Source organism: Pseudoliparis swirei, chromosome 21 (genome assembly GCF_029220125.1).
Source record: "Pseudoliparis swirei isolate HS2019 ecotype Mariana Trench chromosome 21, NWPU_hadal_v1, whole genome shotgun sequence".
NCBI lineage: Eukaryota > Metazoa > Chordata > Actinopteri > Perciformes > Liparidae > Pseudoliparis > Pseudoliparis swirei.
This window is the reverse complement of record NC_079408.1, coordinates 9028596-9052650: the sequence shown is the minus strand read 5'-3', so window position 1 is coordinate 9052650 and position 24055 is coordinate 9028596. Positions and strand designations below refer to the sequence as shown.

The following is a 24055-nucleotide window of genomic DNA, read 5'->3' as shown; positions in this document are numbered from 1 at the left end:
CGTTTCTGGTTAGCTTAAATTATGCTAACATTACAACAGTTTACTGTACTGCAGGAAGTTTATCAAAATAGTCGAACTTTGTATATTAAAAAAGTCCTGTATATAAGATTTTCCCAAAGATTTTCCAGGAAATGAATAATGCAGATGTGTTCATACATCTGAAATCCCCTACAATAACAATCAAACAATTGCGATAATATCAATTGGAAATTTTTTCAAGTAAAAGTCCTAAATGTTTGAAATCTATTTCTTTAATGTTTTGAATTTAACACCTTATATATTCTCATAATCCCTAAAATATAATACTACCTGACAATAGATAACTAATCCTTTTTCGTGATCATTGTTCGGTGATATCAAGTCGTGAATACTGAATTTCAGTGATCGGTGATGGGTGATCGACACAAAAACCTGATCAGTTACATCTCTGCTGTTAATACTTTTTTTTTATATAAGCCAGTAAAAACAATTAAATAATATATTTGGACAAAAGCACATCCAGGGTGGATGGGTTAGAAGCAGTTCATGCTAAACTGAAATACATCGAGATCGACTGTTTCGGTCAACTATAATACAAATATCGAGTGTTTTTAACTTTCTTCCAAGTAAATGAAAGTAAGAAATGGTGTTATTTCCTTAGGTACATAACGTGCACATAGTGACAGGCATTAACAACAACAACAAAAGTCACAGATGGGACTAGTCCAAGACCGGGTCTGTGGCTCCTCTGAAGATGAGGTTGGTTGACCGCCAGACCCTTAACCCATTCCTCCCAAGCTACAGGCACACAAAGTACACACACATGGATCAAGAACATAAAATGTCGTACAAGCAACAACAAAAGCTGGAACTGGGAAAAAGAAAAGAAAAATAGTAAAAATAATAATAAAGAGGCAAATGTGGAAAGTACTGATAACTTAGAACAAATAATATCCACGAACATCAAGGTATGTATATAAAATTTAATTTGAATATACTCTCTGGTGTGTACTGTGCGAGAGGACCCCTTAGCTGTCCCATACTTGCCATGAACTTTATTCAAGTAAACAGCATTAACCCTCTCACACAATTTTATGAACATGTACTTACAATGTAGTATTAGAGTGTGTCCGCTGAAGAAGAATTCAAGCGATGAAAATATAACTTGTGCAATGATGTTTCCCTGTTCTTCTGTCTGTACTCTGAAACTCTGAGAGGTCCTGCTTCTGCCTTTCTGTGTCGCTCACCCGCGAGCAGCTACAGGGTTGAAGAGACTTGCTGGGAGAGATGGGATGGGTTTCAACAGGAGGAAATGGGTTAGGCCTCTCTCGGTTTTGTTTCTTATTTATTCTCTTTTTTATGAGAAAGCTTTCTCTGAAAGTTCTCTGGTTTTCAAGTCACCAAAGTCCAAAAGAGTTTAAAAAGGCAACACCTCGAGACAGAGGTTGCTCCCGGCCTTGATTGTCTGCTCTCCACTACAGCTTATTGGTTTTGTTAGTTGTGTTATAATTCTTTAATTAAATATATTTTATTACACATGTAATAGTGAAGTAAAGAAAGCTACTTATAGACCTCAGTCTTGGAGACAAAGCAGGGGTTAGAATCATTAGGACAACTAAATAAAAAGGTTCCCTACAGAGTGGTAACACAATCATAAAGAGATGAGGGCTCTGGCTCACCCTGTTTATCTAGTAGGAGCATACAAGAAAGGGAGGCAGTTTATGGGCTGAGGTCTGTTGACATAGGCAACATTCCCTGAACCATCAGTTTATAGCTCGTAGGTGTATGAATCCATGCCTTCCTTCACAGTAAAAACTCAAACCGCGCCGACAAAAATATTTCATCATGAGTCAAAAGAAACCAAAACTGGGTTTAAAAAGAGTGTTCATGACGGCAGGCTAAAACATGTACCTTCAGGAGGAGGAAAGCCTGACTACCCATTAATTGTTTAGCTTTTAGGAACCCAGTGGCCTTTTGTTGGGGCAATGATGAAAACCACTTCTTACCAATCATACTTTTACACATTTATTTTTTTGATTTGCAGTATATTTTTGAGTATGACTATTATGAAATTAAATTATACAAAAAGAAATCTGCATGTTTTTAAAACTTGCGCATTGGTCTCTGCTGTTGCAATACCATTCATAATGAGTAAATGCACTGAGCTTTGAGTTTATTAGGTTCATACAAATTTAGCCATTACCCTCTTTTGAATGTCATGCTCTGTAAGCTATTTACTTTATTGTAAATTGGTTTTTATGCGTAACAGGTTGTATGTGCCTTACTTTTAACATTCATTGTAGAAGTGCAGAAGAGAAGGGCAGATGGAAAAAAGCACTCTCAAATTGAATATATTTATAAACATTGGTTTCCTTCATTTTCCACAAACTAATTTTGTCCTTGTCGAAATGTTTGGAGTCCACTGGCTGCTGCGGTGAGGAGCCTATTTCTAGTTATAGTCAAAGAAAAGTTGAATTATGTCAGTTGTCCAGAACTGCTTAGTTGTTTTCAAGCTTATGGCAGGTTTACTTTAGGCCACAACATCACCTCATTTACTAAATGGATGAAAAGTGCTTCTATCAACACCACCTATAGTTCCTCAAAAGTAAAGTAATTTAATTCATTTTTTAAAAAATGTATGAAACCTCTGAACAGGAACTTCATCTGAACTAAATGCAACTATGTGGATTTTTATATCCAGAACAAATTCACTACATGTTCTACTACAATAGCTCCCAGGCCCTGAAAAGTCCCCTGCGGTCATGCTCGGTCAAAGGATGTTAACATGTTGGGTGCATTGAGATGGAGGAACTACTGACACATCTTAACCATGTCTTACTAATATATGATGTATTTATGAGCATATTCTCCTGGATAATCATTTTAATTGTACTATATTCTGAAATAATGTCAATATATAACAAATTTAAAAGTAATAAGATCATCAACAGTATTTCCTAATGACATTCTATTATGTTTAGCATAATTGCAACATTGCTTCACAAATTAAGAATTTGCAGGCATTTTATTGGAAAAATAGTTGTGTAACAGGTTTTCTATTTCTACCATAAGGTGTGGAAAAGGCATTCAAAAGAGCAGCTATGTGTTGTTTTGGTCTGCTATACTACCAAGTGGGAAGAAAGACAGAAGTCACAATTACATTTAATATGATATTCAAATAACAATAGCTGTGATGATAGTGTGATGAAGATTTTCTATGTCAATCGGGAAAGAAAGGCAAATTCTCTGAAATCAAAGTTGTCCTTTATCGTTTCCAATGCTTGCAGCGAAAAGTATCAGACAGTTACTCAGGGTAGTCTGTGGCATAAAACTTCTCAGCATTTGAAAAGGCATCATTCATTCCTTACACAACTGAAAGTTACCCCCTTTCACAACAAGAAATCACAAGCACGGTGTGGGGTATACAGTATCTAAACTGGTCTGATCAGTTGCAACAGTTCAAAAAGAGAAATATTTAACATCACATTGACAAAACATATTCCCAACTATTCTTTAATTAGTAAGTTAAAACAGTAATTGAGAATGGAACACGACCTTCAACTAGGTTGTGCTATAATCCAGAAACATCATGAACCAAATCTTACATTCCCGTTATTTTGATACCACTTAGCAGTGCATGTTCAGAGACCTCAATCTGCTTAAAACGATGTCATGTTATAAAAGTATACATGTTTCGTATGTTTTCATTTATTTACAATAACGTGCGCTTAATAGAACAGTTAAAAATATATAAAGGACTGTAAATCCTTTTTAAGATGGCATAGTAGTGCGGTAAAAAAAAAAGATTATAGGGCGATGCAAAGACAGTTTAGGTTTTGTGGGAAAAACATGGAGAATGGTATTGCAGGCCATGCTATGTATATTTTGTATCTTGGAGTCAACTTTCAATATTGACCAAACAGAATGAACCTCTTTACTCCTCTGATAATCATTCTGAAGGCTTTGGTCACAAGTCGTGGGATAAGGCCCATTAGCTCAAAAACTAAAGTAATAACAAACATTTTCCTTTTGTGAAAAGAAATCAGTATAGGATATAATATTTTTAGGATTGTTATATCCATTCGCTGATACCAATCTTTTAAATGGCCGATATAGTGAAACATATATCATGGAAATGAGCAAAGAATATAACATTTGTACACCAAGGCGCTGGGTCTATCTCTGTCTGGGTGTGACCCTTGTCCTGAGGAGAGAGCTTTGTGTGCCTCTCAATCCATCTTTATAGATGTAATTTAAGCCTAATATAAGACAAGTATGAAGTTTAATGCACCTATGTATATATGTTTTGGAAGCACCAATTTGAAACATTTATACACCACAGAAATGAGCAAGAATATAACATTTTAAAATTGTAATATGATAGAAAAAATAACAGTAAAATCTCAAACAAAGAATCAAACATTAGTGGTTAGGTATTTTGTGAAGTAACACCTTAACCATCTGAAAAGAACGGAATCAAGTAAGTTCCGTGGGATATTGGTAAAGGGATACAATATATGACATAATATGAAAAGGAAAATGTCAATTAGGAAGAATTCAATACGACAGCCTTATTTTTATATACTTACTGTTGCCAATCACTTTCTATGAAATAGTTACTATGTTTAACAGACATATCACATTAGAGGAAAAGACAAAATAATAAAATTAGTGTAATGCTTTTCATTGCTGCTCTGGTTTCCAGGGTCCTTTGTCTGCAGCTTACAGAGCAGAGGCATTGCCTAATGATATTAATAACACATTAAGCATTTTTCTTCTATAAGTCAGATAATGTGTTGTGTGAAAAATACCCGTAGACTTTCTTCATTGGGTCTTTTTTGCCCAAGTTCTACATAGGCCATGGAAACAGACACCTAGCGATTAGAAAGTCTGCTTATGGAGAAGTGTCTGTGTTTTCCATCGCTGACTGCTTAAGGTCTTTCTGCATTTGATTTAAACTTCACTTCGGGTCCCCGGTTGGGGACTCTTGAACAGGGACACCCAGATCAGCATCAGAGGCGTATTGTCAGCTTTGGAGAGCGGTGCGATATCTTCTCTTTGAAACTTGACTCCTTCAGGGATCTCACAATTCCACTCTTTGGTCTTGGCAAACTTGAAACACATCCAAAGAGATCGGAAATAAGCGCCAACCACGTCAACGGCGGCCTCCACGGCGCTGAAATAACCAATGGCTCATTATATTTGTTTGGGTATATTTTCCTGTCCGAATGTGACTGTGTATTACTTTAGAATGTAACTATGAGTGCATACTTGACATTTGTTTAATGTTATTTAAGGGTGGTTTAGGTGCATAGTATCCGGCTTCCGACTGGTGCAATGGCGTAACTGAAGAAAATTACATTATTCTATAAGACTTGTGTTTTGACTAGTATACTTTTAGAATTTTAAAAGACTGACAAACAAAACTCTGAAAGAAAATAATAATAATATATAACTCAGTGTCTGGAATTGATGGATTGAAAGAACAGATTTATAAACGTCACTTTTCACTCACCGGTGGTCATCGAGGTTCCGTATGGGCAGTAATCCCAGTGTGTTGTCAAGGTAGGCTTTGTTCTTGGCGTCCATCTTGTTGATAACTTCGGAGAAAGCTTCTGCTGTGACAAACATCAAATCATGTAGTCATTACATTCAATTCAGAAATACAAAGGTTGCATTTTGTTGTATGTGGTGCACTTTGTTTTCCCACTGTTTGAAGAAGAGGATCCTCTGGGGCCCATTTGTCCAATGAACAAAGGAGTTCCTGGTCAACCGTTCGACCTTTTTGACTTCATCATATGAGAATCCCTACGGTGAAAGTCTCCTGAAAAAAATGTTTAGTTCAGGATATATGGTGGAAATGAACACTATTCTGGCGATACTGGGTGCGGTTGTCTAATCACAGCAACAGCACCAACTAGGCTGGTTTGGGCCTGGCATGCGTTATATTGATCACATGTCAAAGCAGCATGCATGACTGATCCTTGACTTACAACTTCAATATGTGAATGCTCATTTTGTTAGTTTATTTAGGTTACACCCACAAAAACGATTCAAGCCCTTCTTCTAGGCTGACTGTTCGTATTGTTTGATACATTTAAACAAATCAATTGCAAATAGATATTTATATTTAATGATTGGAACACAGCATGGCATGAATTCTTTCATTTATTAGATTTATTTAGGTTAGATGGTGTGCATATCAACTCAAATAAATGTGTTTCATTGAGTTACCCTTTGCTGTCGTAGCTGAAATCAGTTGTTTAAAGTGAAGACACTTTCAGAGCTGCATGGTGGTGTAGTGGCTAGCACTGTCGCCTCAAAGCCAGAGGTCTGTGGGTTCAATTCCCAGTTGGGGCTTTCCTTCTGTGTGGACTTTGCATATTTTCTTAGTTAGTTAGTTTATATTTTGAGTTGGACAAACACAAATTAATTTAATTTAATGAATATCGTTATTTTATTTTAGATGTATTTGATACAAATGAGTTGGATGAACTTAATTACATTGTATTGCACTGATGTGCTAAATTTGAGTTGGAGTTGCATATAATTATTGGATGGAAAACCTGCCAACAATTTAATTGAGCTCATCCAATGAGTCATTTCTTTGAGTGCATAGAGAGATGAGGGAGCGCCACCAGCTCACCCTGTTTATCTAGTAGGAGCATACAAAAGAAGGGAACGGTTTTATGGGCTGAGGTCTGATGACACGCCAACAACATTCCCTGAACCATCCAGTTTATAGCTCGTCGTGTATGAATCCCTACCTTCCTTCTGGTAAACTCAAACCGCCGCCGTAAAAATAATTCATCCAGGTCAAAAAGAGGCAAAACTAAGTTGCGTTTTTAAAAAGTGTTCATGACGGCGAGCTTTAAAACATATACCTTCCAGGAGGAAAGCCTGTTACTTATTAATTGTTGCAGCTTTAGGAACCCAGTGGCCTTTTGTTGAAGCAATGATTAAACACTTCATACAATCATACTTTTACACATTTATTTCGATTTACAGTATAGAGCGTATTCACTCACGTGACCACAACAAACTCTGGCGGCCATGTTGGGGTCCCACCACGGCATTGTTTTGCTTGTTTGTATGCCGCTCTTCCCTTAGAAATTACCATTATATCCTGAAGGAGACACGATTTCAGTTCAAAGCGGTGTGCCTTGTGATTATGGTGCTGTGCCTCATTGTTGGATGTGGGACTAATGATTCAGAATATGGGTTTATCAGCTCAACAAGACACACTAAAAAAACGATTGACGCCCTTCTTAGAGGTGACACATTTAAATATTGTTTGATACATTTAAATAAATCAATTACAAAACGAAGATATTTATATTGAATGGGTGTAACACAAAATGTAGGAATACTTTCATTTATTAGATTTATTTAGGTTACACTCACAAAAACGATTCAAGCCCTTCTTAGAGGTGACACATTTAAATATTGTTTGATACATTTAAATAAATCAATTACAAAAATAGATATTTATATTTAATGGGTGTAAGACAAAATGTATGAATACTTTCATTTATTAGATTTATTTAGTTACACTCACAAAAACGATTCAAGCCCTTCTTAGAGGTGGCACATTTAAATATTGTTTGATACATTTAAATAAATCAATTACAAAAATAGATATTTATATTTAATGGGTGTAACACAAAATGTATGAATACTTTCATTTATTAGATTTATTTAGGTTAGATCACATGTGTCAAAGTCAAGGCCCGCGGGCCAGATCCGGCCCGTGAATTAGTTCTCTCTGGCCCGCGGGATGATATCTAATTACTATTAAAACCGGCCCGCAGTATTATGTGTCCGCAGCACCATAATACTACAAGTCCCAAGATGCACTGCGAGTGCATTGGCGCGTACCGAGTGCCCGTGAGCGGGCGCGATCCCGTCTTCTCTTCACTTCATGAGCAGCAGCAGCAGAGTCACAGTGGAGGCCTGAACATCGCCTTCAATTGTCATCTCCTCTCCCCAAAATGGCAAAAGAAAGGTAGACGCTGAAAACAGGGGTTTCAAGACAGGTGGGAGGCAGAATACATGTTCACCAAGTAAAGGAAAGCCTGTGTGTCTTGTGTGTGGAGACAGCGTGTCTGTTATGAAAGAATATAACTTAAGAAGGCACTATGAAACATCAACGAAACACACAGACGCACAGAAAGACAAATACAAGAATATGAACACAGAACAAAGGCTACAGAAGGTAGCAGAGTTAAAAGAAATCTTAAGTCCCAGCAGGCTATGTTCACAAAAGCCAAATCACAAAGCGAGGCTGCAGTCAAGGCCAGTTTTATTGTGGCTGAAGAGGTCGCAAAATCAGCCCGGCCATTTACCGAGGGAGACTTTGTAAAGAACTGTATGCTCAAAGTTTGTGACGTTGTGTGCCCAGAACAAAGGCAGCTATTTTCAAATGTGAGTCTGAGCAGAAACACAGTTGCTGACCGTAAACCAGCTTTCCACTAATCTTAAACAACAGCTTGTGGGAAAAGGAAAGATTTCATCGCATACTCCCTTGCTGTGGATGAGCACCGACATATCGGACATTGCTCAGCTGTCAATTTTCATCCGTGGAGTGGACTGCCTGTGCGTGACAGAAGAGTTTTTGGGATTATGTCCGATGCATGGCACAACTACAGGAAAGGATCTGTATGAACAGGTGTATCCGGGTGTGTAAATGACATGGAGCTGCCTTGGGACAAACTTGTGGCACTAACAACAGACGGAGCGCCCGCAATGTGGGGTCATAAAAGTGGCTTGGTGGCAAGGATTCGGGAGAGAAAAAAGGAGAAAGACGGCACGGGTGAGCTGATATCTTGTCACTGCATCATACACCAGGAGTCGTTGTGTGGCAAAGCTTTGAAAATGGAACATGTTATGAGCACCATAACACGAGCAGTTAACTTCATTAGAGCAAAGGTTTAAATCACCGCCAGTTCAAGACGTTTCTGGAGGAGTTAAATTCAGACTATGGTGACCTGCCCTATCACACAGAGGTGCGGTGGCTAAGCAAGGGAAAGGTGTTGAAAAGGTGCTTCGAGCTGCGTGAGGATATCTGTCTGTTCATGGAAAGCAAAGGGAAAGACACTACAGAGCTCCGTGATAAAAAGTTCCTGTGTGAAGTCGCATTTCTGTGACATCGCTGGCCATCTGAATGAACTGAACCTGCTGCTGCAGGGGCGGGGCCATGTCATCTCTGACATGTATTCTACTGTGAGGGCGTTTAAAACCAAGCTGAGCCTGTGGGAAACGCAGATGCGAAAAAATAACTTTGACCATGTTTCGTGTTGCAAGACCATGCACGAGCTGGTCTCTAAACAGCCTACTGAGCCCAGTGAGCCTACTGTCGTGTTCCAGTACAGAGTTTGCTGACAAACTCGGCATACTTGCTGCCGACTTCAGGCGGAGATTTTCGACTTTGAAGCCCAAAAGCAGGTTTCAACTACTCAGCAATCCATTTGCAGTTGACGTGGAAAGTGCACCAGCAAATCTCCAAATGGAGCTGATTGAGCTCCAGTGTAATGACACACTGAAGGCAAAATATGAGTCCGTGGGCACTGCTGAGTTTGCCCGTATCATCCACGACACAATGCCTGAGCTGCGCACCCAAGTTGCTCACATGCTGTCTATGTTTGGCAGCACATACCTGTGTGAACAACTGTTTTCGTTGATGAAACTAAACAAAACATCACATAGAGTCGTCTTACTGATGAACACCTGAAGTCAATCCTGAGGATTTCCTCAGCTCAGAGCCTGACCCCAAACATTAATGAACTTGTACTCAAGATGAGACACCAAGTATCGGGCTCAGCCTCAGACAAGTGAGCAGAAAGGACTTGGACTTGATATTTCTTTGAAGGGAATTATTATTATTTTTCTCCAGTTGAATGGACCCAGGGAAATGTTGCCTAAGAAATTAATGCAACTGTTTTGCACTTTTGCAAGTTTGCACTAACTTTTCTAATTTTATTATAAAAGACAGTCATTGGTGAGGATCAGAGCAGATGAGGGCGCCACCAGCTCACCCTGTTTATCTAGTAGGGGCATACAAAAGAAGGGAACGGTTTTATGGGCTGAGGTCTGATGACACTCAAACAACATTCCCTGGCCTGAACCATCCAGTTTATAGCTCGTCGTGTATGAATCCATGCCTTCCTTCTGGTAAACTCAAACCGCCGTAAAATAATTCATCCAGGTCAAAAGAGGCAAAACTAAGTTATGTTTTAAAAGTGTTCATGACGGCGAGCTTTAAAACATATACCTTCCAGGAGGAAAGCCTGTTACTTATTACTTGTTGCAGCTTTAGGAACCCAGTGGCCTTTTGTTGAAGCAATGATGAAACACTTCTTACAATCATACTTTTACATATTTATTTTGATTTACAGTATAGAGCGTATTCACTCACGTGACCACAACAAACTCTGGCGGCCATGTTGGGGTCCCACCACGGCATTGTTTTGCTTATTTGTATGCCGCTCTTCCCTTAGAAATTACCATTATATCCTGAAGGAGACACAATTTCAGTTCAAAGCGGTGTGCCTTGTGATTATGGTGCTGTGCCTCATTGTTGGATGTGGGACTAATGATTCAGAATATGGGTTTATCAGCTCAACAAGACACACTAAAAAAACGATTGACGCCCTTCTTAGAGGTGACACATTTAAATATTGTTTGATACATTTAAATAAATCAATTACAAAACGAAGATATTTATATTGAATGGGTGTAACACAAAATGTAGGAATACTTTCATTTATTAGATTTATTTAGGTTACACTCACAAAAACGATTCAAGCCCTTCTTAGAGGTGACACATTTAAATATTGTTTGATACATTTAAATAAATCAATTACAAAAATAGATATTTATATTTAATGGGTGTAAGACAAAATGTATGAATACTTTCATTTATTAGATTTATTTAAGTTACACTCACAAAAACGATTCAAGCCCTTCTTAGAGGTGGCACATTTAAATATTGTTTGATACATTTAAATAAATCAATTACAAAAATAGATATTTATATTTAATGGGTGTAACACAAAATGTATGAATACTTTCATTTATTAGATTTATTTAGGTTAGATCACATGTGTCAAAGTCAAGGCCCGCGGGCCAGATCCGGCCCGTGAATTAGTTCTCTCTGGCCCGCGGGATGATATCTAATTACTATTAAAACCGGCCCGCAGTATTATGTGTCCGCAGCACCATAATACTACAAGTCCCAAGATGCACTGCGAGTGCATTGGCGCGTACCGAGTGCCCGTGAGCGAGCGCGATCCCGCGTCTTCTCTTCACTTCATGAGCAGCAGCAGCAGAGTCACAGTGGAGGCCTGAACATCGCCTTCAATTGTCATCTCCCTCTCCCCCAAAATGGCAAAAAGAAAGGTAGACGCTGAAAACAGGGGGTTTCAAGACAGGTGGGAGGCAGAATACATGTTCACCGAAGTAAAAGGAAAGCCTGTGTGTCTTGTGTGTGGAGACAGCATGTCTGTTATGAAAGAATATAACTTAAGAAGGCACTATGAAACATCAACGAAACACACAGACGCACAGAAAGACAAATACAAGAATATGAACACAGAACAAAGGCTACAGAAGGTAGCAGAGTTAAAAAGAAATCTTAAGTCCCAGCAGGCTATGTTCACAAAAGCCAAATCACAAAGCGAGGCTGCAGTCAAGGCCAGTTTTATTGTGGCTGAAGAGGTCGCAAAATCAGCCAGGCCATTTACCGAGGGAGACTTTGTAAAGAACTGTATGCTCAAAGTTTGTGACGTTGTGTGCCCAGAACAAAGGCAGCTATTTTCAAATGTGAGTCTGAGCAGAAACACAGTTGCTGACCGTGTAAACCAGCTTTCCACTAATCTTAAACAACAGCTTGTGGGAAAAGGAAAAGATTTCATCGCATACTCCCTTGCTGTGGATGAGAGCACCGACATATCGGACATTGCTCAGCTGTCAAAAGTCTAAAAGTACTTCTACTCATTAAGTGAATGGTATTGCAAATATGTATATAATTTAATATGCAAGCTTTAAAAACATGCAGATTCTTTTGTATAATTTAATTTCAAGCATATTGAATGTTACTCTCAAAATATTCTGTAAATCAAAATAAATGTGTAAAAGTATGATTGTAAGAAGTGTTTCATCATTGCCTCAACAAAAGGCCACTGGGTTCCTAAAGCTGCAACAATTAATAAGAAACAGGTTTTCCTCCTGGAAGGTATATGTTTTAAAGCTCGCCGCCATGAACACTTTTTAAAAACACAACTCAGTTTTGCCTATTTTTGACCTGGATGAATTATTTTTACGGCGGCGGTTTGAGTTTACCAGAAGGAAGGTATGGATTCATACACGACGAGCTATAAACTGGATGGTTCAGGGAATGTTGTTGGCGTGTCATCAGACCTCAGCCCATAAAACCGTTCCCTTCTTTTGTATGCTCCTACTAGATAAACAGGGTGAGCTGGTGGCACTCCCTCATCTCTTTATGGTTACCACTCTGTAGGGAACCTTTTTATTTAGTTGTCCTAATGATTCTAACCCCAGCGTTGTCTACACTTGAGGCCCAAGTAGCTTCTTTACTTTGCCTTGGTTACATGTGTAAAATAATTAAGTAAAATATATCTATTGTTTATATATACATTTGAATTAATCTAGAAAATTAATATACCACTTTTTATTTAGCTTTTTATAATAATGGTAGTATACCAGAACACATATAAATGCTCTATAAATATCTGTATCCTTACTCTACTTTCAATCACTTTAATGACCTTTGTAGTGTTACAACCCGGCTCTGGATGGGAGACCAGGCGAGTTAAAAAAAATAATTTTATTAAAGAATAACACAACAAACAAAACCAATAAGCTGTAGTGGAGAGCAGACAATCAAGGGAGCAACCTCTGTCTCTAGGTGTTGCCTCTTTAAACTCTTTAATCTCATTGCATAATATTGAAGCTAACAGGTAATTTGGTTGAGAAGTAAATATAGATGTATCCATGCTAATGCGTGTAGCTTACATCTCACTTTAAAATAAATTCTGTATAGTTGTGAAGTTGTCGAGACAGTGATGAACTGCACCCAGTATCGTCAGAAGTTATGTTCATTTTCCAATTCATATATCCTGAACTAAACATTTTTTCAGGAGAGTTCAATACCTCGTAGGGATTGGCAACAAGGATGAAGCGAAAAAGTCTCGAACGGCTGACCAGGAACTCCTTTGTTCATTGGACAAATGGGCCCCAGAGGGATCCTTCAAACAGTGGAAAACAAAAGTAACTACAACATAACAAATGTAACCTTTTGTATTCCTGAATTAAATGTATGACTACATGATTTGATGTTTGCCGTTGTTGCAGTTTTCCTCCGAGTTGGTCAATAAGATGGACGCCAAGAACAAAGCCTACCCTGACAACACACTGGGATTACTGCGCTTCATACGGAACCTCGATGACCACCAGTGAGTGAAAAGTGACGCTCTATAAATCTGTTCTTCATAATCCATCAACTCTGACACTGAGTTATATATTATTATTATTTTCTTCAGAGTTTTGTTTGTCAGTCTTTTTAAAATTCTAAAAAGTACATATTAACAAAAGTCTTATAAAATAATGTAATTTTCTTCACATGCCATTGCACTGCTTGATGATACTATGCACCTAAAACCACCCTAAATAACAGTTTTCAAATAAACAAGCCAAGTATGCACTTGCAGTCACATTCGAAAAGTAATATTATTGCACTACATTCGATTAGAAAATATACCCAAATGAAATATAACATTTTATTTGTTGTTTTCAGTGCCGTGGAGGCCGCTCAAGTTGACGTGTTGGCGCTATTTCCTGATCTCTTTGGATGTGTTTTCAAGTTTGCCAAGACCAAAGGGTGGAATTCAGAGAGCCCCTTGAAGGAAATGTTTCAAAGAGAAGACATCAGCTTTACAAAGCTGCCAATATGCCCTGATGCCATGGACGGATCAAGAAACCACAGGCCCCGGTGCCTGGACGTGTCAAGCCCCCCCCCCGCAAAAAAAACAAAACATCGCGAACAGTCCGTATGGAACAACGATACCGGAGCTGAGCAGACAACATAATATCGAATTCTATGATAGCAGGGACTTCGGTTATATGAATTAAACGAATAACTTTTGTAATCGTTACAAGTTGTAACGATTACATGTATATGTAGAAAGAAACCATCATGATACCGTATCATGATGGTTTCTTTCTTGTGACATCTTCAAAGTGAATGTTTAGGCTATTCTTTAGTTTTTCAGTAGGACTTTTGGGGCCCTGTGAATGACATGAATGACTTAAGCCTAGCATATACCGGCTATGGCGCATCGTGTCATATCAATACAAAGTTAATAAAAGCGACTTCACGCAGAGGCTCTGGCTTAGGGGCCCCCTGAGCTCATGGGCCCCTGGGCCTGGGCCCGGTAGGCCCGTTGGTTAATCCATCCCTGCCTGATGCTGATCTGGGTGTCCCTGTTCAAGAGTCTCAACCCGGGGACCTGAAGTGAAGTTTAAATCAAAATGGCAGAAAGACTTTAAGCAGTCAGCGATGGAAAAAACACAGACACTTCAGATGTTATACTTTCTAATCGTAGTGGTGTCTAGCCCATGGCCCATAGGAAGAACTTGGCAAAAAGACCGAACAGAAAGAAAGTCTAATAGGTATTTTTCACACATTACATTGTCTGACTTATAATAGAAGAAAAAGCACATGTGTTATTAATATCATTAGCAATGCCTCGGTTTCCAGTAAGCCGTGACAAGGACCCTGAAACCAGAGCAGCAATGGAAAGCAGCCATAATTAATTGTATTATTTTGTCTTTTTCCTAATGTGACATGTCTATTATACACAGTAACTATTTTACGGAAAGTGACAGCAACAGTAAGTATATTAAAAAATAAGGCTGTCGTACAATTTTTAAGGGAAATTTTCTTTTCATATTATGTCCTCTCTCCACTGGCTCCCTGTTCGTTTTAGAATTGATTTTAAGATTTTGCTGATCACTTTTAAAGCACGTCTAGGTCTGGCTCCAAGCTACATCATTGAGATGTTAGCCCCTTATGAGCCAGCACGCAGCCTTAGATCCTCCGGTGGGGCCCTTCTGGCCGTTCCGGAGTCGAGGCTTAAATCAAAGGGTGACCGTGCTTTTGCTGTTAGAGCCCCTCGACTTTGGAACGACCTACCGGAGGGGATAAGGCTCGCAGAATCAGTAAACTCTTTTAAATCACTTCTTAAAACACATTTTTATAGAGCAGCTTTTGAGTGATCCATTTAATTTTTAATTTTTAATATACTTGTAAATGTAATATTGGTTTCTTGCTGTTCCAATTGTTTGGCTTTGACTCTTTGTGGAGCACTTTGTAAACATTGTTTTTAAAGGTGCTATATAAATAAAGTTATTATTATTATTATTATTATTATATATTGTATCCCTTTACCATTTTTTGTTTGAGATTTTAGTTATTTTTTTATATCATTACAATTTTAAATGTTATATTCTTGCTCATTTCCATGACATTGCTTCACTATATCGGTCGAAAAGACAACAAAGGAATGGATATAATGAACTGTAAAATATTATATCCTATACTGATTTCTTTCACAAAAAGGAAAAATGTTGTTATTACTTTTAGTTTTTTGAGCTAATGGGCCTTATCCCATGACTTGTGACCAAAGCCTTTCAGAATGATTATCAGAGGAGCAAAGAGGTTCATTCTGTTTGACAATATTGAATGTTGACTTCCAAGATACAAAATATACATAAAGCATGGCCTGCAATACCACGACATGTTTTTCCTACAAAAACCTAAACTGTCTTTGCACGTCCTATAATTTTTTTTTTTTTACTGCATCTTACCATGCCATTCAAAAAAGGATTTTTGCCAGTCCTTTTATATATTTTTTAACTGTCTCATTAAGCGCACGTTATTGTAAATAAATAAAAACATAATGGAACATGCATGCTTTATAACATGATGACACGGTTTTAAGCAGATTGAGTGTCTCTCTGAACATGTACTGTAAGTAAGGGTATCAAAATAAACGGGGAAAATTGTAAGATTTGTTCTCATGTTTCTGATTATAGCACAACCTTAGTTGAAGGTCAAGTCTCCATTCTCAATGACTGTTTTAACTTGATTAATTAAAGAAAAGTTGGAATATTTTTTGTCTAATGTGATGTTAAAATATTTCTCTATGAATCACAGTAACTGGTTCAGACCAGTTTAGATACTGTATACCCCCACACTGTGTTTTCAGGATTTCTTGTTGTGAAAGGGGTGTAACTTTCAGATGTGTATGAATGAATATGATGCCTTTTCAAATGTTGAGAAGCTTATGCCACAGACTACCCTGAGTAACCGTCTGATACTTTTCGCTTGCAAGCATTAAACGGATAAAGACAACTTTGATTTCAGAGAATTTATTTCTCCTTTCCCGATTGACATAGAACATCTTCCATCACACTATCATCACAGCTATTATTATTTGAATATTACATTTAATGTATCAGACTTCTTACCGTTCCCAATTTTGCAGACTAAAACACATTGCTGCTTCTTTTGAATTTTCCACACACCTTTATGGTAGTAATAGAAAAACCTGTTGGTACAACTATTTTTCCAACAAATGCCTGCAATTAAATTTCTTAATTTCCAGGAAGCAATGTTGCAATTATGCTAAACATAATAGAATATGTCAGCTTTAGGAAATACTGATGATCTTATTACTTTTTAAATTTGTTGGCATATTGAATATTCTCAGAATATAGTGCACAATTAAATGTGATTATCTGGAGAAATATGTTCATAAGTGTATATCATATATTAGTAAGACATGGTTGTAAGATGTGTCAGTAGTTCCTCCATCTCAATGCACCCAACATGTTCACATCCTTTGACCGATATGACCGCGGGGACTTTTTCAGGGGCCTGGGAGCTTTTGTAGAAACATGTAGTGAATTTGTTTTGGATATAAAACAATCCACATAGTTGCATTTTAGTTCAGATGAAGTTCCTGTTCAGATAGTTTCATACATTTTTTTAAACGAGAATTTAATTACTTTTTAATTTTGAGGAACTATAGGTGGCAAAGCTGATAGAAGCACTTTTCATCCATTTAGTGTCGAGGTGATGTCAGTCGAAAGTAAACCTGCTTATAAGTTTGAAAAAAATAACCACAGTTCTTGGACAACTGACATAATTCAACTTTTCTTTTTTGACTATAACTATGAATAGGCTCCTCACCGCAGCAGCCAGTGGACTCAAACACATTATCTGATAAAAGGACATAATTAAAAAAATATACACCAGTACCTGACAGAAAAATCGTTTTACTAGTTTTGTTATATTCTCTTTTTTGGGAATGTAAAAAGTCTGGTTGCTTATCTATGTGCAACTTACCGCCTGTCCTCCTACTGCGTGGTAATGTGCATGTTGTGGCCTTATCAGCACTAGGGTTCTGGGTTCTGTGGTCACAGTGCCTCCATCTGGCCGTGATAAAGTGGCACACCCCTTTGCTTTTTCCATACAGGGAATGTCTTGAAAGCACAAACCTTTAATTAACTTTGCCGAGACCCCAATCCATAGAGTGAGTGGAACATGTTACTGTAGGTGCTATAGATTGTATTGCGTACAGTAAACACTGAAGGAGTGTTTTTTTAGTTTTAGAAGGTGAAATATTCAGGAAAGTATATAGCTGATGCCTTTTTAGATAAACACGAGAATTAAATTACTTTTTACTTTTGAGGAACTATAGGTGGCAAAGCTGATAGAAGCCCTTTTCATCCATTTAGTGTCGAGGTGATGTCAGTCGAAAATAAACCTGCTTATAAGTTTGAAAAAAATAACCACAGTTCTTGCACAACTGACATAATTAAACTTTTCCTTTTTGACTATAACTAGAAATAGGCTCGTCACCGCAGCAGCCAGTGGACTCAAACACATTCTTTGATAAAGGGACATAATTAGTTTGTCGAAAAAAATGAAGGAAACTAAATGTTTATGAAAATATATTCAATTTGAGAGGCTTTTTCCATCTGCCATTCTCTTCTTACTAATACTGAATGTTAACATCAGAATCAGAATCAGAATCAGAATTGTATTTATTGCCAAGTAGGTTTACACCTACCTGGAATTTGTTCTGGTGTATAGGTGCATACAGTGAACATAAAATGAACATAAAACATAGAACATACAAACACAATAAGTACTACAATACAAAAAAAAAAGCAGGGCAGGAGTGCAAAAGTGCATGTGCAATGTTCAGTGTGCAAAGTAGTGTGTGCATAACACAGGCTTGAGGTGTGGGGGAGGGGAGGTGACCACGTCAGGTGGGGGTCCGGGCCTTGTTCATGAGGCCAACGGCAGCCGGGAAGAAGCTGGTTTTGTGGCGTGAGGTTTTGGTCCTAATGGACCGCAGCCTCCTGCCGGAGGGAAGGACCTCAAAGAGTTTGTGACCCGGGTGGGAGGGATCGGCCACAATCTTACCTGCCCGCCTCAGGGTCCTAGAGGCGAACAGGTCCTGTAGAGATGGCAGATTGCAGCCAATCACCTTCTCGGCAGAACGGATGACACGCTGCAGTCTGCCTTTGTCACTGGCAGTGGCAGCAGCGTACCAGATGGTGATGCAGGAGGAGAGGATCTGGTAGTAGTGGGGACGGGAGAGAGAAAAGCAGGAGGATGAGGGAGAGGATTGCAGAGAAGGAGGGGTTCAAAATAATTGTGAGATTCAAGGACGGAAATGACATTCGGAAAATAAGCCCGGTGGCGCTGACTTGAAGGAGAAAGTTGGCGAGATTGTGATGGCGAAGGTGCTGGCTGATGGCGGATTGTTGATCCAGTGCAAGGACGAGGGGCAGAGAGGGAAAGCAATGAAGCTGAAAAAAGTGTGCAATATAGTGGTTGAGAGCGTGAAGAAGCTGAATGATGGGCCCTTTGTTAGAGGCGTGATATACGGTATCCCAGTGGAAGAGAACGTGGAGGAACTGAGAGCAAGTATTAAAGGGGGTAAAGTTATAGGGATTAAACGTCTGCAGGCAAGACGAGGTGGAGAAAGGGTGGACAGTTTGTCAGTGCTGCTAGATTTTGAAGAAAGGGTGTTGCCTGACTCAGTTACTGTGGGGTATCTAAGGTATAGAGTAGAGCATATGTCCCACCACCTTTGAGGTGTTTCAAATGCCAAAAGTATGGCCATATTGCGGCAGCATGTAAAGGGAAGCAAAGATGTGGAAAATGTGGAGGGGAACATGACTATGGGAAATGTGAGGCTGGGACAGAGCTCAAATGTGCAAATTGCGGAGGTGCACACAGTGTGGCCTCTGGTGGGTGTGAAGTGAGAAAGAAGGCAGTGGTAGTGCAGCAGCTGAAAGTGAAAATGAATATATCGTATGCAGAAGCAGCAAAGAGGGCTCAGAGGGAAAGTGGGGGGGAAAGAGGGGGGAAGATGTAGTAAGGAAGGAACCGGCTCAACAGCCAAGTGAACAACTATCGGCTAAGAGTCAAAGGGAAGATGAGAATATAATGGCAGTAAATAAGGAGAACTTTGTGTTTTTCATGGCAGAAGTGGTTAACTGCACATTCCAGGCAAAAGGGAGATCTGAGAAAATTGAAATAATAGTAAAAAGTGCAGCAAGATACTTAAATATTCATGGAATAACTGGGATGGCGGTACAGGAAGAGTTTAGGAAACAGGGGCAGTTAACCAAAGAATCATGCTCACAGGATTAATCATCATGTTAATTCTACAATGGAATGCTCGGAGTTTGTTGGCAAATGGACAAGAATTCAAAAAATATGTTGGGGATATTCCTAGTAAGCCAGATGTCATATGCATACAGGAAACATGGTTAAAACCAAATTTGGACTTCAGACTAGCTGGATATGCGTGTGTTAGGTGTGATAGGGAGGGTGGTCAGGGAGGAGGATGTGCCACATTTATTAGTGAAGACGTCACATTTAGAGAGGTGAAGATAGGGACCGAGCTTGAATATGTAACTGTGGAGATCTGGGCAAGGGAAGGAGAGGTCATAGTTGTAATTTTTTATAATTCCTGTAAAAAATTTGAGGTGAATAGATTGGCACAAATTGAAAGGATAGGTGGCAACAAGGTGGTGGTATGTGGAGATTTTAATGCACATAGTACATTATGGGGTGGAGCAAGAACAGATCTCAATGGGGAGGTAATGGAAGAATTACTAGAGGAACACAATTTGGTTTGTTTAAACGATGGCAGAGGGACTAGATTAGATGTGCACACAGGGAACATGTCGGCGCTAGACTTAACCATTGTATCTAGGAGTTTAGCAGGGATATGCGAGTGGGAGGTAGAAGAGGAAACGTCAGTGGGCAGTGATCATTTTCCAATAAAGTGTAAAATAGCATGACAAAGGAGTAAGGAACAGGGAGAGGTGATAGGTAAGTGGGTGTTTAATAAGGCAAAATGGGAACTTTTCAAATATATATGCGAGCAAGAAATGGATAAAATAGACTTAAATGAAGATATTGAGGAGATTGATACAAAAATGACAGTTACAATACTGGAAGCAGCGAATCAAACAATTTCTAAAAGTAAAGGAAGGATGAAAAGAAAGGCAGTCCCCTGGTGGACTGAGGAGTGTGGGAGAGCAGTAAAAGAAAGGAACAAAGCTCTGAAGGTATTCAGAAGATCGCATCATTTCCAAAATTTAATAGAATACAAGCAAGCACAAGCAAAGGTTCGTAGAAACATTCGTAAAGCAAAAATGGAAAGCTGGCAGAATTATTGTAGCAGAATTGGAAGAGCAACACCTGTGGGAGAGATTTGGGGGATGATCAGAAGCATGAGAGGAATTAGGAAAGTGTGGCAGTATCCAGTGTTGAAGAGGGGGGAGGAAACAGCAGCGTCAGATGGGGAGAGGGCAGAGATGGAAATCCACAGCTCTGACAACCTGACAGTAGAAGGTAAGAGAGGACGGGAAAGGACGCAATCAGCTCACCCCGATGTTCTTGGAAAGAGAGATGATACTAATAGTCCTAGTGATGCCCCATTTACCTTAGAGGAACTGAAAAGAGCAATAGAAAGAGGAGGACTTACATCACCAGGAAAGGATGACATTTGTTATATAATGCTTAAGCATTTAGGTAGTATAGCAATGATGAAATTGTTATTTTTTTATAATAAGGTTTGGCAAGTGGGGACACTACCTAGGTCTTGGAAAGAAGCTGTGATTATCCCAATCAGGAAACCAGGTAAAGACTCATCAAACCCAATGAATTACAGACCCATAGCATTAACATCCCATATAGGTAAAATAATGGAAAGAATGATTACAGATAGATTAGGATTTTATATGGAGTCCAGGGGAATGATATCACCTTATCAAAGTGGATTTCGGAAAGGTAGAGGTACTATGGACCCAATTAGCTCAGTGGGTAAGAGTCCTGCAACCGCAGGTTGTGGGTTGTTGCAAGTCGTGTCCTTGAGCAAGCACTGAACCCCCAGTTGCTTCATGCTCCTTAATAACTAAGGATGGGTTAAATGCAGAGAACTAATTTCCCCTTGGGGATTAATAAAAGTGTATATTCTATTCTATTCTATTTGTTTAGAAACAGAAATCAGGAAGGCCCAGGTGAATAAGGAGTCAGTGATGGCTGTGTTCTTTGATGTGGAAAAGGCTTATGATATGGTTTGGAGGGAAGGGTTATTGATCAAATTAAATATGATAGGAATAGGGGGGAGAACATATAATTGGATTAAAGATTTTTTAATGAACAGGTTTATTCAAGTCAGAATTGGGGCAGCACTATACCTGGTAGAGAATGGTACACCACAGGGTAGTGTCATTAGTCCGATACTGTTCTCCATCATGATAAATGATGTTTTCCTTCAAGTCCAGGGTGATATTGGCCGATCTCTATTTGCTGATGATGGTGCACTGTGGAAGAGGGGGAAGAACATAAATCACATTAAAGGTAAAGTACAAGGGGCTGTGAAAGTGGTAGAAAGATGGTCTTATTCATGGGGATTCAAATTTTCTGTGGGGAAAACTAAAACAATCATGTTTACTAGGAAAAGAGGAGTTGATGCTCAGATAAAGATGTACGGACAAAAGATTGAACAAGTGAGAGTTTTCAGGTTCCTTGGTGTGTGGCTTGATGATAAATTAACATGGAATGAGCATATTCAGAGGATAGTAAAGAAATGTAAAACGATTCTAAATGTAATGAGGTGTCTAACAGGGTCAGAATGGGGAGCCAGCAGGGCTGCGATTAAAAATATTTATATCGCTCTGATGAGGTCAGTCCTTGACTACGGCTGTGTCGTATTTGGATCAGCTGCAAAAACTTCACTAAAGAAGCTGGAAGTGTTTCAATCCCGAGCTCTGAGACTGTGTTGTGGTGCTTTTAAGACAAGCCCTGTGGCTGCTCTGCAGGTGGAGATGGGTGAAATGCCGCTGCATTTGAGACGCAAGCTCCTAACTATAAATTACTGGGCCAACCTGCAAGGGCATTCTGGAGATAATCATCCAAGCAAAAAAGTGCTTCTGCCATGTTGGGAAAGAGACCGGGCCAAACAGGAGTGTTTCGCATGGAGCAGTGAAAAATTAGCCAAAGATATGTCATTGGATCAGATAACATTCACCCCTGCAATCCCGCTATCAATTACACCACCCTGGCTATTTCCCTCAGTGTCAGTTGATCTTTATTTTTTAGACAAAGACCAAGCATTTAAAGACAATAATAACATGGCAGGAATGGTGGAGGATAGACTGGAGACGACATACTTATCATTTATTCCAGCATTTACAGACGGATCAAAAGACCCTGATACAGGGAGAACTGGGTTTGCAGTCACCATACCGTCCTTAAGATATGAAGTTAAAAAGAGAACCTCAGAGCATCTGTCTGTGTATACAGTGGAGACGTTGGCCATTTTAACAGCACTGCAGTGGGTAGAGGAGGTTCGGGTCGAAAAAGTCATTGTCTGTTCAGACTCTAGTTCAACACCAGGGGCGGCTTGTCCATAAGGGCGATTGGGGCGACGCACTGCCTCGGGGGAAAAGAAAAAAGAAAAAAAAAGAAAAGAAAAAAGTCGCATTCTACCACTAGACGTCAAAGTCAAAGTCAAAGTCAGTTTTATTTGTCAATTTTCCATATGTGCAAACATACAGAAGATCGAAATTGCGTTTCTCTTCTGTCCAACATAAAGTGAATTGTGCAACATAGAGTGCAAAAATAGTAAAATATCATGTAAACATACAGACAACATAAAGTGTATAGACAACAAAAAGTGCAATAATAGTAAAACACAAACACATAGACAACATAAATTGTGTTGGCATTCAGACATGTGAGTCTGAAAGAGGACGGAGGGAGGATGGGAGAGAGTTCAGCTTCCTGACAGCCTGGTGGATGAAGTTGTTGGACAGCCTGGTGGTGTGAGCCCGGAGGTTCCGGTATCTCCCAGAGGGCAGGAGGCTGAAGAGACCGTGTGAGGGTGGCAGGGTCACCACAATCGAGGTCGCCAAGGGTGAGGCGGTGTTGTATATGTCCTGCAAGGATGGGCGGGGGTGGAGTGAGGCACCCATCATCCTTCCAGCTGCCTTCACTATGCGCTGCAGGGCCTTCCTGCTGTGGTCTGTGCAGCTTCCGCCCCACACAGACATGCAGTTGGTCAGGATGCTCTCGATGTGCCGCGGTAGAAGTGTGCACATGATGATGGGGCTCCCTGCTTTCCTCAGTTTCCGGAGGAAGTAGAGGCGCCTGTGCTTTTGCCAGCGATGTAGTGTTTGCTGTCCACGAGAGGTCCTCACTGATTTCCACCCCAGGAATTTGGTGCTGCTGACCTGCTCAATGTCCGCACGCTGATGGTCAGTGGTGGGTGATGGGTGTGGCTCTTCCGGAAGTCAACAACGATCCTTTGGTCTTGCTGTTGTTGAGCAGGAGGTTGTTGACCGCACCACGTGGTCAGAAGGTTGACCTCCTCCTGTAGAGGGTCTCGTCATCCTGGTGATGAGACCTATCAATGTTGTGTCGCCTGCAAACTTGACCATGTGATTGGTGCTGTAGCTG

At 39.5% G+C, this 24055-nt stretch overlaps 1 protein-coding gene and 2 long non-coding RNA genes across 15 annotated transcripts in view; 1 reads left to right on the top strand and 2 right to left on the bottom strand.

Moving 5' to 3' along the window:
• Nucleotides 1-24055, bottom strand: part of LOC130211498 (NACHT, LRR and PYD domains-containing protein 12-like) — a 295374-nt gene that overhangs the window by 132837 nt on the left and 138482 nt on the right. The window lies entirely within an intron of this gene.
• On the top strand, nt 12993-21180 carry LOC130211505 (uncharacterized). Its single transcript, XR_008835083.1, has 4 exons — nt 12993-13266; nt 13351-13451; nt 13793-20658; nt 21166-21180. It is a non-coding gene; the product is annotated as an uncharacterized LOC130211505 (long non-coding RNA).
• LOC130211507 (uncharacterized) lies at nt 18091-21172 on the bottom strand. Its single transcript, XR_008835086.1, has 2 exons — nt 20980-21172; nt 18091-18647 (listed from the first exon to the last, which is right to left on the bottom strand). It is a non-coding gene; the product is annotated as an uncharacterized LOC130211507 (long non-coding RNA).